This window comes from Triticum dicoccoides, chromosome 2A (genome assembly GCF_002162155.2).
Source record: "Triticum dicoccoides isolate Atlit2015 ecotype Zavitan chromosome 2A, WEW_v2.0, whole genome shotgun sequence".
NCBI lineage: Eukaryota > Viridiplantae > Streptophyta > Magnoliopsida > Poales > Poaceae > Triticum > Triticum dicoccoides.
In genome coordinates, this window is record NC_041382.1 from 279890130 (window position 1) to 279903001 (window position 12872).

Below are 12872 nucleotides of genomic sequence, written 5' to 3' on the forward strand. Positions count from 1 at the left end.
TGCATCAGCGAGGCGATGCGGTGGCTGGCGAATGGCACGGCAGGGCGGTGCGGCGAGGCGCAAGGGAGGCGGCACTATCTGGCGGTGGTCGGAGGCGCGCAGGGCCGGGAGGCGAGCGGCGGTGACGATTTTGTATTATATGAGTTATATGATTTGGTGACCAAATGTTTTTTGGATTCCTGGATGAGATCACGGACTTGACGAGGAGTCTCGAAATGGTCGAGAGGTAAAGATTCATATATAGGACGATAGTATTCGCATAGTGGAATGTTTTGGGGGGGATCGGGTACGTATCGGGTCACCGGAACGGGTTCCGGGCACTCCTCGGCAAATATATGGGCCTTATTTGGCCAAGGGCGGGACAAACCAGCCACTAAGGGGCTGGTGCGTGCCCAAATGGGCCGGCCTAAGTGGAGAAAGGAAAAGGGGAGGAGGAAAGGAAATAGAGGAAATAGGATTCTCCCTTCCTTTCCCCTCTCCCCTCTTTCCTTCCCCCCTCCGGAGATAAGGAAAGGGGGAGGCCGAATTGGAGGAGGCCCCCAAGTAGGATTCCTCCTACTTGGGGTACCCCATGGCTGTTCCCCTCCCCCTTCCACCTATATATATGTGGGGAGGGGGCGCCTAGAACACACAACAAATATAGTTAGCCATGTGTGGCGCCCCCTCCACAGTTTACGTCGCCGGTCATATTCACGTAGTGCTTAGGCGAAGCCCTGCGCGGATCACTTCACCATCACCGTCACCATGCCGTAGTGCTGATGAAACTCTCCCTCGACACTTTGCTAGATCAAGAGTTCGAGGGACATCATCGAGCTGAACGTGTGCAGAACTCGCTGGTGCCGTACGTTCGGTACTTGATCGGTTGAATCAAAAAGACGTTCGACTACATCAACCGCGTTAAACTAATGCTTCCGCTTTCGGTCTACGAGGGTACGTGGACACACTCTCCCCTCTCATTGCTATGCATCTCCTAGATAGATCTTGCGTGAGCGTAGGAATTTTTTTGAAATTGCATGCTACGTTCCCCAACAGTGGCATCCGACCCAGGTCTATGCGTAGATGATATGCATGAGTAGAACACAAAGAGTTGTTGGCAGTGATAGTCATACCGCTTACCACCAACGTCTTATTTTTATTCGTTGCTATTGTTGGATGGAGCGGCCTGGACCAACCTTCCATGACCACTGTCATGAGACTTGTTCCACCATCAGACATGAGGTGGCTGGCAGGTGTCTGTTTCTCCAACTTTAGTTGAATCGAATTTGACTGCGGCTGGTCCTTGTTGAAGGTTAAAACAACAAACTTGACGAAACACCATTGTGGTTTTGATGCTTAGGTAAGAAAGATTCTTGCTAGAAGCCTGTAGCAGCCATGTAAAACTTGCAACAACAAAGTTGAGGATGTCTAACTTGATTTTGCAGGGCATGTTGTGATGTGATATGGTCAAGACATGATTTGATATAAATTGTTGTATGAGATGATCATGTTTTGTAGAAGTTATCGGCAACTGGTAGGAACCTTATGGTTGTCGCTTTATTGTTTGAAATGCAAATCCCATGCAATTGCTTTACTTTATCATTATGTGTTAGCGATAATTGTAGAAGCAATAGTTGGCGAGACGACCATGACGCTACGATGGAGATCAAGGTGTCTATCCGGTGATGATGGATATCATGACGGTGCTTTGGAGATGGAGATCAAAGGCACAAGATGATGATGGCCATATCATGTCACATATTGTCGGTGCACAAAAGGAGGGGTCCTATTTCGTACCCCTTTACTTGTGCGCGGGTAGTTGGAGGCACGCGTGCGGCCACACCTAGCGGGGAAGAGAAAGGAAGCAAAGCCACAAGACAACCAGAACAAGCCAAACCAGAAACGCGAGGAGCAGAGGGGCGAGGTGGACTCCCCCGACAAGGCCCTTGCCGGGCGGGCCCTCCGCAGCCCCGGCAAGAACCTTGCCGGGGCTACTTGCCCGACGCCAGTACAGCCGCCCCACCCCCCTTGAGCCCAAGAGTTCCAACACCATTAACCACTTTGCAACTGAGGCTCGGGAGGCACCTCCATGGTGGCCTGAAAATCTTTGTGGAGACCAGAAGCACACAAGACTAGATGGTGACCAGAAGACGACAATCCTCATCAAGATCCTTGCCAAGGATACTCACGATACCCCCGACAAGATCCTTGCCGGGGATGACCATGATGCCGCAGCAAGACTCTTGTCGGGGCCCCGGCAAGACTCTTGCCAGAAACATCTGCAGGGCCGCAGCCAGGCCCACGTCTGCCATGACTCCACCGCCGTTCCCATGCAGCTGCCAGCCCACCAGCTAGGCAGGCACCCGCGTGGCGATGTGCGGCCTCTAGGCCGACTCAACAAGCACGTGCGTGGTGGCATGCAGATCTTTGTGAAGATTCAGCCACCGCACCAACTGAGCAGCTAGCCAACGTGGCACTACACGCCTTGTCAGTTTTGATGTGCGTCAAAGCCAGGCGAGGCGGCGACAGCTAGGACGAGCTTCCTTGCCATCCCCAATAAAGCAAGAAGGGCACGTCGGCAGCGCATTAAATGCATTTGTCCTACAGTGCCAGGAGATAGACTCGATCATTGTATAGCTTTCCACCTCCGGTGTGCCACTTTGGCAGCCCCTTTGACTATAAAAAGAGGCCCGCGGTGTACTGAGAGAGGATTTGGATTTTTTGGACCCTGCAGACCTTTTAGCTTGTCCAAGAACACCATATAAACATAAACTAGCAGGAGTAGGGTATTACGCATCACTTGCGGCCGAACTTGGATAATCCCCCTGCGTTAATCTCTCAATCCCGCTCTTTCCGTAGCTCCGCGCCCGCCAACCGTAGCAATAAGGGATTCCTCGTGATCCCGGAGGTGTCGTTTCCCCCGACATCTTTGTCATGCCAGGTAGGGGGCGCAAGCCGTGGAAATCTGGTTTTGGAGCCGACCCGATGACTCTTTCATGGGGACGGCTCGAAGTGAGAAGGCTATGTCGATCGGCCGCCCTCTGGTGTTGTCCGCAGCTTCGACAGCCATCCGCGTGGCCCCGAAAAGCTAAGTCATGTAAAATTTTGGCTAATTTCATTTATGTGAGTCTGTCCTCCCCGAAAGATCACTTTCCTTGTATGGGACCCTTTCGCTTTTGGCAACGCCCTTGTCTCTGTCTCGAGTCTGCTCGACAGTTCATGCGACCACGCTGAGAACGGCAAGGCGGCCTACCCGCTACCAGCTGCGCTCTTGTCCTATTTTGTGTCCGCTCGACAGTTCAAGCGACCGCGCTGGAAGCGGCAAGGTGGTTTACCCAGCAGCAAGCGTCCTCCTGGCAGGGTGCTAAGGATTCGTCCTCGAAGAACCACGGCATGGGTTTACGCACCGGCAGCCTTATCTCACCAAGCAGAGGGTGCAAACATACAAAGAAAGATCTAATGGGAAGATAGCATGCAAGATATTGAAGTACTATAGAGTTATATTACATCAAATAATCGTTGCGGTTCTAACTTAAGATAAAACTGTATTGGTATTGAACTCGCAGCGGCAACGAGAAACGGGGTGCCTAGTCCCGGCGCTGGCCCTCAACCCTCTCAACTCCATCGACGCAGTTGATGATGGGATTGATACGCTCCTTGAGAACCGCCACCTTGGTGAGTACCTTGGTCAGGGTGCCTCGGCAGAGCCTCCGAGACTCGTTCGCCAGATAAGTTTCCCGGTTGGAGTGGAGCTGCTCCAGGGCTCCAAGAGCGCCTTCGAAGAACAGGTTCAGTCTAGCATTGGGAATCACATTAGGCTCCGGGAGGTACCTCACACCTAGCATCCCCATGGCAGCCAGCTTCATGGTGATCCTGCCAGCGACGTTGGCGAGGCGGCTGACCCAATGGTTTATGCTCTCCGTGTACTCCTTGTGTCCAGCGGCATCATCCCTCCGCAGCTGCCTCTCCTCCTGCAGGCCCTTGGTTAGGATCTCTTCCCAGGCCCTGACCTCCAAAAGTGTCCCCTCAAGGCCCTCCAGCTTCAGCTTCAGGTCAATGATGGCTTCGTTGGCCTTGGAGAGTAGCTCAGCCTTGCCAAGGACTATGGCCTGTGACTTCGCTAGAGTTCCGTTGGCCACATCCTTCTCCTCCGTCTTCTTTAGGACCCGTTCCTTTAGCCCATCCCGCTCCACCTCTAGCTCCGCCACCTTGCTGGCATGGGTCAGGGCTTGAGCATTAAGTGCCTCCTGGTGCCTTTGCTCCAGCTCCTGGGTCCGCTATGCGACGAGCTTCTCGACCTCCTCATCTTTTCCGCGGAGTGTGGCGGCGAGCACCTCCTCACGAGCGGCAGGATCCTCCTGCTAGGAGTTCCGCTCAGCCTGGTGCTGGTGCCGGGCGGCCTCATCCTTGGCGGCCTGTTCCCTCGCCACCTCCTGGGCTTTCTCGATGTCAGCCTGCTTCAGGATGAGCTCCTATCTGCACTTAGCCAATAGATCCTGGGCGACTTTCAGTTCATCATGGGCATGGCGGAACCAGGCCTGCGTCTCAGTGACACGCTCCTCAAGGTCCACCTCCGCTTTTTCCGATGCTGCCATCCTGGACTTCGCCTTGTCCAGGCGAGCACGGTGAAGCGCCTGGAGCTTCTGGAAGTAGATGCTCATGGCCCGAAGGAGCTGCTCCTCCTAGGAACCGTTGCCACCTGCGCTCGGTTCGTCAACAACCTCAAGCCCGGTGGCTGCGAGTGCCTCGTCATCGAACACCTCCCCTTAGGTTGGCGCCCTGGTGCTCGCCGTTCCTGGGAGGTGGATGAACGGGTCGTCGCTCACCTTCATATATTTGCTCGGGCCAGAGGCGGCCGAGGAGGAAGGTTGATCGTCAACCAACCCCTCCCTGGCAAGCCCCTTGCCAGCCTCCCCGGTAGGCCCCTTTCCGGCCTCCCCGGCAGGCCCCTCGGCGGCCTCTTCAGTGGTCTTGGCGGCCTCCCCGGCAGCAATCTTGTTGACCTCGTCCTCGGCATCCCTGGCGACCTCCTCGATGACGGTGTCGATATCCTCCTGGGCCGCCGGGGTAGGGCCTGGTGACCAAGGAAGGGAATGAGACGGAGCCAAGACCAAGATTCAAAAAGCAGAAGAAGGAACAGGGACGAGAAGCGAACCACTTACCGGCACCAGGCTGGGAAGAAGTGGCGCCTTCCCCGCCAATGTTCATTGTCGGGGCAGAACCAATGGAACCCAAGCTCGCCCCCTCCTCCTCCATATATGTGGGCTCGATGGTCGATACCCTTGCCAGGGACACCCCAATCTGGGCTATGTAGTCGAGGGGGGCGGTGCGTTGGGGGTGGCCCTCTATGGCTCCTCCTGCAAACCCAGCAAGGTCAGCATCAAAGTTCCACACCCCAGGGCTCATCAATGAAGGAGTGAGTGGCGGACCCATGATGCGGGCTGAAGCGGGGGCTGCATAGGGGGCTGCTATCTGGGCTGCTCTCCACCAGCAGCAGCGTATACGGAGTACCCGCCGGGGGCTTGTCACCCACCGACGCTTTGGCCCTCTTCCCCACCCTCGGCGCCAGCATCTCCGTGTCCTTGTGAAGATGACACCAAATCAAAGGAAGATAACACAGGCGTAAGGTCAGTAAGTGGTGGGGGCAGAATAATTACTCGTCCTCCACCTCCTCATCCGCTAGCTTCCTCTTCCTTGCCGGGCTAAAGGACCTGAGGTCGAACTCGGCCTCCAGGATGCCGTCCGAAGGAGGAGGAGAAGGGCACGGGGTCTGGTGCCGCTTGGACAAGGAAGAAGCAGTTGCTGTCCTCTTCGCCACTGTGGCCTTCACCACCTTCTTAGTTGTTGCGGCCTTCATTGCCCTCGTCTCATGCAAGGGTTGTCCCTGGGACGGCTTCCACTTCGCAATCCTACCGGGTCGGACCGGCTCGCTAGAGGAAGTCCGCCGTAGGACCCGCCGCCTCCCTGTGGCCGGGGGATCATTCGCGTCGACCTCCTTTTCGGACAACTCGTCGCCCACGTCTTCCACGAGGGGAGCCTTATCGTCGACGCTGCTGGCCTTCCCGGCAGACTCCGCCCACTAGGCGATCTCCCTCTCCTCTATGGTCGTGTCGGCCTCATCCTCTACGGCCGCGTCGACCTCATCCTCCATGCCGCCAGCGCCGCCAGCCTCCCCGGCGAGCGCCGCCTCCGCGGCCCTGGAGGCAACATAGTCCCGCTCCACCTTGGTGGTGTCCTAGATGAGCAGCGGCTCGTCGTGGACATAGGCCTCCGACAAGGTGTCGAAGAACTCCTACACCCTCACCACTGGCGGCTCGGCCCAGGCCGGGTCAAGGCCATGTGCGTTGAAGTCCGGCATCATCGCAATGATGTCGGACTGGCGAGAGTTGTCGCTCAGCAGGACCACGTCGGTCCTCTCAACCCTGCCGTCGCTGCCCACGTCAAGATGAAAGAGCCTTTGACAGAAATGGGCATGCCCCATCATCATGAAGTTGTGCTTCAGGCCAGGGCGGAGCCTCATGACGTCGGCCGCATTCCTGAAGTCCCAGGCCGGCCTCCCCTTGTTGTGCAATTGGGCGATTCTGCGATGTATGAAGTCCACCCCAATCATCTCAGGGGTGAGCCCGGCTGCGGTGAGGCGATGGTTCCTAGTGGTGGTGACCGAGAGCTTCTTGTCATTGGCGTCGAGGTCGCTCCAGTCCATTCGGCGGGTCGGCGGGCTCTGACGAACCCCGCAAAACTATTGTGTGTCCTCCTTGAGCCAGCACCACCGGCCCAGCCACTCCTCCCACCTCTCCTTCTGGGCACCCTCCGGGTACATGCCTTTCTCCTGGGTCCTTGGGATCGAGGCGATGCTCCTAGAGATGGCGCCCCCCTGGTTGGAGGCGAGGAGAGAACTAGTGGCGGAAGAGCGTCGTGCTAGGGAGCACCCCGGCAAAGCCCTCGTAGAGGTGGGCAAAGATATCCATGCATGCCACTGCGTTCGGCGTGAGATCCAAAAGATGGAAGCCGTAGGAGTGCATGGCGTCGTTGAAGAAGTCATAAAAAAGGGGTAGAGCCCGCAAGAGAAGAAACCGACAAAGAAGGGGTACCGGTTTGGGCCATCCTTGGCAAAATTGGCAGGGACGACGCGCGAGGAAGGGTGCCCCATCGTCTTCCTCCCCCACAAGGGCAAGAAGAAGTTCTTGAGGTGAACCGCATGCACCATCGACGGGAAGTAGGCGAGCTGCGTCCGCCGCACCGCCGACTCGCTCTCCGGCGCCTCCTTCTCCCCGGCATCCTTGGCTGCTCCCTTGCCCCTGCTGGATTTTGGCGCCATGACAGTTGGGATGGGGCGAAGGATCAAGAGAAATGGGGGCGCAGCAGCAGCAAGCAGAGGCCAGAACTTCGAATCTTTCGCCTAAGGAAGAAGAAAGGAATGGCGGTTCCGAGATTGGAAGAGGCGTAGAGGGTAAATGAGCACCGCGGCTGCGGTTTTTCCCTTTTTATGGGGAAGGCGCGGGCCGCCTGTTTACCATTTACTACGATGTGACGCATGAGGGTAGCAACCGCCCCACGCATGACCCCCACGTCACGCACGACTCCCACGTCGTGCATTCAATGCGGGTCGTCGGTAAGTGCGGCGGGCGAGGGAGTTACAACAGTACAACTCGGCCCCGGATACCCGCACCGTTTTGGGCCTAGCCCAACAACGCGTCGCGCTTATGTATGGCCCAGGCCCGGGGGCTCCTGTCGGTGCACAAATGGAGGGGTCCTATTTTGTACCCCTTTACTTGAGCGCGGGTAGTTGGAGGCGCGCATGCGGCCACACCTAGCGGGGTAGAGAAAGGAAGCAAAGCCACAAGACAACCAGAACAATGCCAAGCCAGAAACGCGAAGAGCAGAGGGGCGAGGTGGACTGCTCGGCAAGGCCCTTTCCAGGGGGGCCTCCGCAACCCCAGCAAGAACCTTGCCGGGGCAACTTGCCCAACGCCAGCAGAGACCCCCCCCCCCCCTTGAGCCCAAGAGTTCCAACACCATCAACCTCTTTGGAACGAAGGCTCGGGAGGCACCTCCATCGTGGGATGAAAATCTTTGTGGAGACCAGATGATGACCAAAAGACGACGATCCTCGACAAGATCCTCGACAAGGATACCCATGAGACCCAACGGCAAGACCCTTGCCGGGGACGACCACGATGCCGTGGCAAGACCCTTGTCAGGGCCCCGGCAAGACTCTTGCAGAAAACATCTGCGGGGCCACGGCCAGGCCCACGTCTGCCAAGACTGCACCGCTGTTCCCATGCAGGTGCCAGCCCACCAGCTAGGCAGGCGCCCGTGTGGCGACGTGCGGCCTCTAGGCCGACTCGGCAAGCACCTGCGTGGTGGCATACAGATCTTCGTGAAGATTCAGCCACCGCACCAACTCAGCAGCCAGCCAACGTGGCACTACTCGTCTCGTTAGTTCAGATGCGCGTCAAAGCCAGGCGAGGCGGCGACAGCTAGGACGAGCTTCCTTGTCATCCCCGACAAAGCAAGAAGGGCACGTTGGCAGCACATTAAATGTGTTTATCCTATGGTTGCAGGAGATAGACTCGACTACTGTATATCTTTCCACCTCTGGTGTGCCACTGTGGCAGCCCCTTTGACTATAAAAGGAGGCCCGTGGAGTACTGAGAGAGGATTCGGATTTTTTTGACCTTGCATGCCTTGTATCTAGTCCAAGAACACCAAATAAATGAAAACCAATAGGAGTAGGGTATTACACTTCACTTGCGGCCCGAACCTTGATAATCCCCCGCGTTAATCTCTCAATCCCGCTCTTTCCATAGCTCCGCATTCACCAACCATAGCAAAAAGGGATTCCTCATGATCTCGTAGGTATCGTTTTGCACGCTACGTATTTTGATTGCATGTGATGTTTATCTTTTATGCATCTTATTTTGCCTAGTATGGCGGTAGCATTATAAGATGATCCCTTAATAAAATTTCAAGGTATAAGTGTTCTCCCAAAGTATGCACCATTGCGACAGTTCGTCGTGCTGAGACACCACATGATGATCGGGTGTGATAAGCTCTAGATTCAGATATAATGGGTGCAAGATAGTTTTGCGCATACAGAATATTCGGGTTAAACTTGACGAGCCTAGCGTGTACAGACATGGCCTCGGAACACTGGAGACCGAAAGGTCGAACGTGAGTAATACAGTAGATATGATCAACATCACTACAAAAAAATACACTTCCGTGATGATACATGTTTGTCACAGTAGGTCGCGTTTTTTGTCATGCATGTACATCCGTGACGATTTTATGACAGAATCAAGATAGTCATACATGTGCTGTCGTAGAAGTGTTCCATGACATTACCAGAATTATCATCATGGAAGTGTGCACTTTCATGACGATAAATCGCGCGTCACAAAAATGCTTTCGTCAAGGGTGACCGACACGTGGCATCCACCGTAACGGAACACCGTTAAGCTATCGGGTCGGGTTTTGGATCCGATAACCCATTAACAGCCCCGACCAATGGGGATTTTCCACGTGTAAAATCATCATTGGCTGGAGGAAACACGTGTCGGCTCATCGTTGGGACAGATGTCATCCACTCATTGAACAGAAGGCGCCTACGATACGTCGACACGTGGCACGGCCCAACAGAGGGCCGTTCCTGTGAAAAGGCCGGCCCGTTTGACTTGGTCAAAAGGTGGCGGTCCGGCCCATGGAAAGCCTATTAACGGCCTGTTCGCATATAGCCCATTTACATCCCGCTAACCCAAGGCCCATTACGCCCTATCTGAATTAGGCCCAGTAGCGTCATCTAGGCCATCCAATATGATTCCATCCCATTTTCACTTCTGGCCCATGTATGGCCCATGACGTCTTTCGGCCCATATGAGGCCATATGTAACTCTTGGCCTAATAATGGCCCGTGGTGAAATTGGCCCGTAATGAATAGTGTATAACTTTACACCCATTAACTACCCGTGGTGAAACTGGACCGTAATGAAAAGTGTATCACTTTATACCCATTAATGGCTCGTTATTCCGTTGGCCGTTTCCAGCCCATGTTATCTTTTGGCCTTCTCAAAGCCCATTTATTCTTGGGCTCATTTCCAGCATTCATTTACTTACGGCCCGTTATTGTCATTTTCTGCTTGTGGGCCAAATTCAGCCCGTGGTTACAGTCGGCCCGTTTGTGGTCCATTAATACGTTGGGACATTTTCATAGCGTCATCAAATACGTCATATTAACGATGGCCCGTTATGGTCGGCCCATGAACGGACGATTCCAACTCTAGCCCGTATACAGCCATAATGCGGCCTGTTATTGGCCCATGTTTGGCCAATCAATCATACGGCCCGTAGAAGGCCCATTGTTTCCACGGCCCGTAGAAGGCCTACTATTTCTACGGCCCATAGAAGGCACACTACTTCTACGGCCCGTAGGAGGCCCAGTGTCACTACAATAAATATTAGCCCATGGTTATTGTGGCCTAGTTTAAAAAAATAGGTTATTGCAGCCACTAGCAAACCGCGGAAAAAGAACTGCACTGACTACAAGCAAACTAATAAACAAGACAACAAGGAAATAAATAAGCAAGCAACTTATGCTAGGCTATCACGGCTATTACACATATTACATCCACTAGGCATCAAAGTTCGCCACCAGTGCAAATATAGGGAACAAAGCAGCATATAAACGCCGTAGCAAAACAAGTCCAGAACTGAAACCACTTCAGAATAGTTCAAGAAACAATATCCTGGGTACCCATAATGCTGGCAAGATGCTTATCAAGCTTATTAACTTTCTCTTGGTTGGCGCTTAAATCCTCCAGTGCTTGCTGTTGCACAAGAAAGTACGCATCTGAATTCTACAGGGACTTCCGCAGTCCTTCGGCTTCTTGCCGCAGCACAACTGACTGATGCCTTTCAGCTTGTAGCTGAGACTGAAGATGCCGAAGTGATTCAGGCTGCGAGTTCGAAGAGCTTGTGCCAGCGGTACTGGCCAGTAACTCGAACACTACATCAATGCAGGACTGTGGGGTTTTCTCATTGTCTACAAGATCGTTTTTATCACCTTTCTTGGAGACCAACAGGGTTGTCTCACTATCTTGAACCTTATCTGCATTACTTTCTCTACCATTGCATAGTGGGGTGCTTTCTCCAATATTCTGTTCACAGGTTTAGCTTGTAGTATACGAAACTCATTTTGGTAAACTGGTTCAGTAGTAAGGTGGAAAGGATAACAGCATGAAACAAACATATATCTATGTACTATGGTCACTGTATTGTCCATATCATTCTAGTTTATGTTCTCTAATCAAGATAGAGACACAGTTCAACTCATATATTTTTAAGACACGGTAGCATAGACAGAATATAAGTGTGATAAACTACACACCATTGGAAGCACTTGTAATGTGCATCACATGAGAACATAACTGTTTATACAACTTAAACTGAAATCAACATACGCAAGAAGTTAGAACAGTAATCCAGTTAAAGAAATAGGTTTAAAACATACCTGTTGCGCCATTGGAGTTTCAATTGGATCCTTCAAATTCGAAAGTAGTTGGTATGAGTAAATACAATGATGCAACAACAAAGGAGTATGGACCATAGCTACGGAATCTGACCTGAGAACAGTTGCTCTTCTGCTTTAAACGTGGAGTTTGGGTTAGTTGTGGTGGTCTTTGTGCCATGGCACAACAGTAGCTTTACAAACTGCTCGTGTGGGGGTACTTTGTGGTGGACATGGTGCTTTGTCAACTATAAGTGGGTTACTATCCGTTGGGGTTGCGGTTAGATGGGTTGTAGCTGGTTCTCTGCCCAACGGTGTAAGTGTACAATCTGGAAGAGTCTCAGTTATGTGTGGTGGGGCTAGTTTGTGGGCCAGTACAACCATGGTTCTATCTGCATCGATGGGCAGCACTGTCTTTTGTGAAGATCGGGTTTTTGCTCCCTTAGATACTTCCATCACCCGCTCCAATTCAAATGGCTGATAAACAAGAAAAGAAATTGAATGTACAGACATTGTATGATAGACAGATGTGGTAATTCACATATATGTTGTCTAACCAAACAGGACAACATGACACAATTTCACATATATGATGCCTAACTAAACAGGATAGCATGACACAGTTTCAGATATATGATGGATAACTTAACAGGATATAATGGCATAGTTCAACATATGATGAGTACCTAAACAGGATGACATGACAAAACTATATGATGTCTTTCTAAAATAGGTTGGGATGAAATAATTCACATACATGTTGTCTGAGTATACAGGATGGCATGATATAATTGACATAATTGATTCATATACTAAGCAGCTGGCACTCGCATGTATGATCTCTAAACTAAGCAGATAGAATTCAATATTGTGCATATGATGTCTAAACTAAGCAATGCAAGACACCATATGCATCATATGAGAAATATAAACATTGCAACTTAGAGTATACACCTCAGGTGGGATATAGGACTGGTCATCTGTCTCTGAATCCTCCTCTAAGGAGCTCCTATAACCATCGAGATATATGCTTCAAAGGTACCATTGCCTGCTCTGAAGACCTTGTTTTCACTCCAATTTTTTCCATAACCGGCTCAAATGGCTGATACACATGAAGAGTAGTTCAATATACACAGATTGTCGACAAATGGAATACGTAATGAAAAAAAAGATGGCATGAGATAATTCACATATATGATGCCTGGCTCCATGGCGGTGCATAATTCACATATATGATAACTGACTGAAAAACATGGCATTGCATAATTCACATATCTGATATAGAAAGCAAACAGGAGGCATTCACACAAAGCATGTCTAATCTAAGCAGATGGCATGGCAATGCAAGACACCATATGCATGATATGGGCAATATAACCCAGCAAAGTTA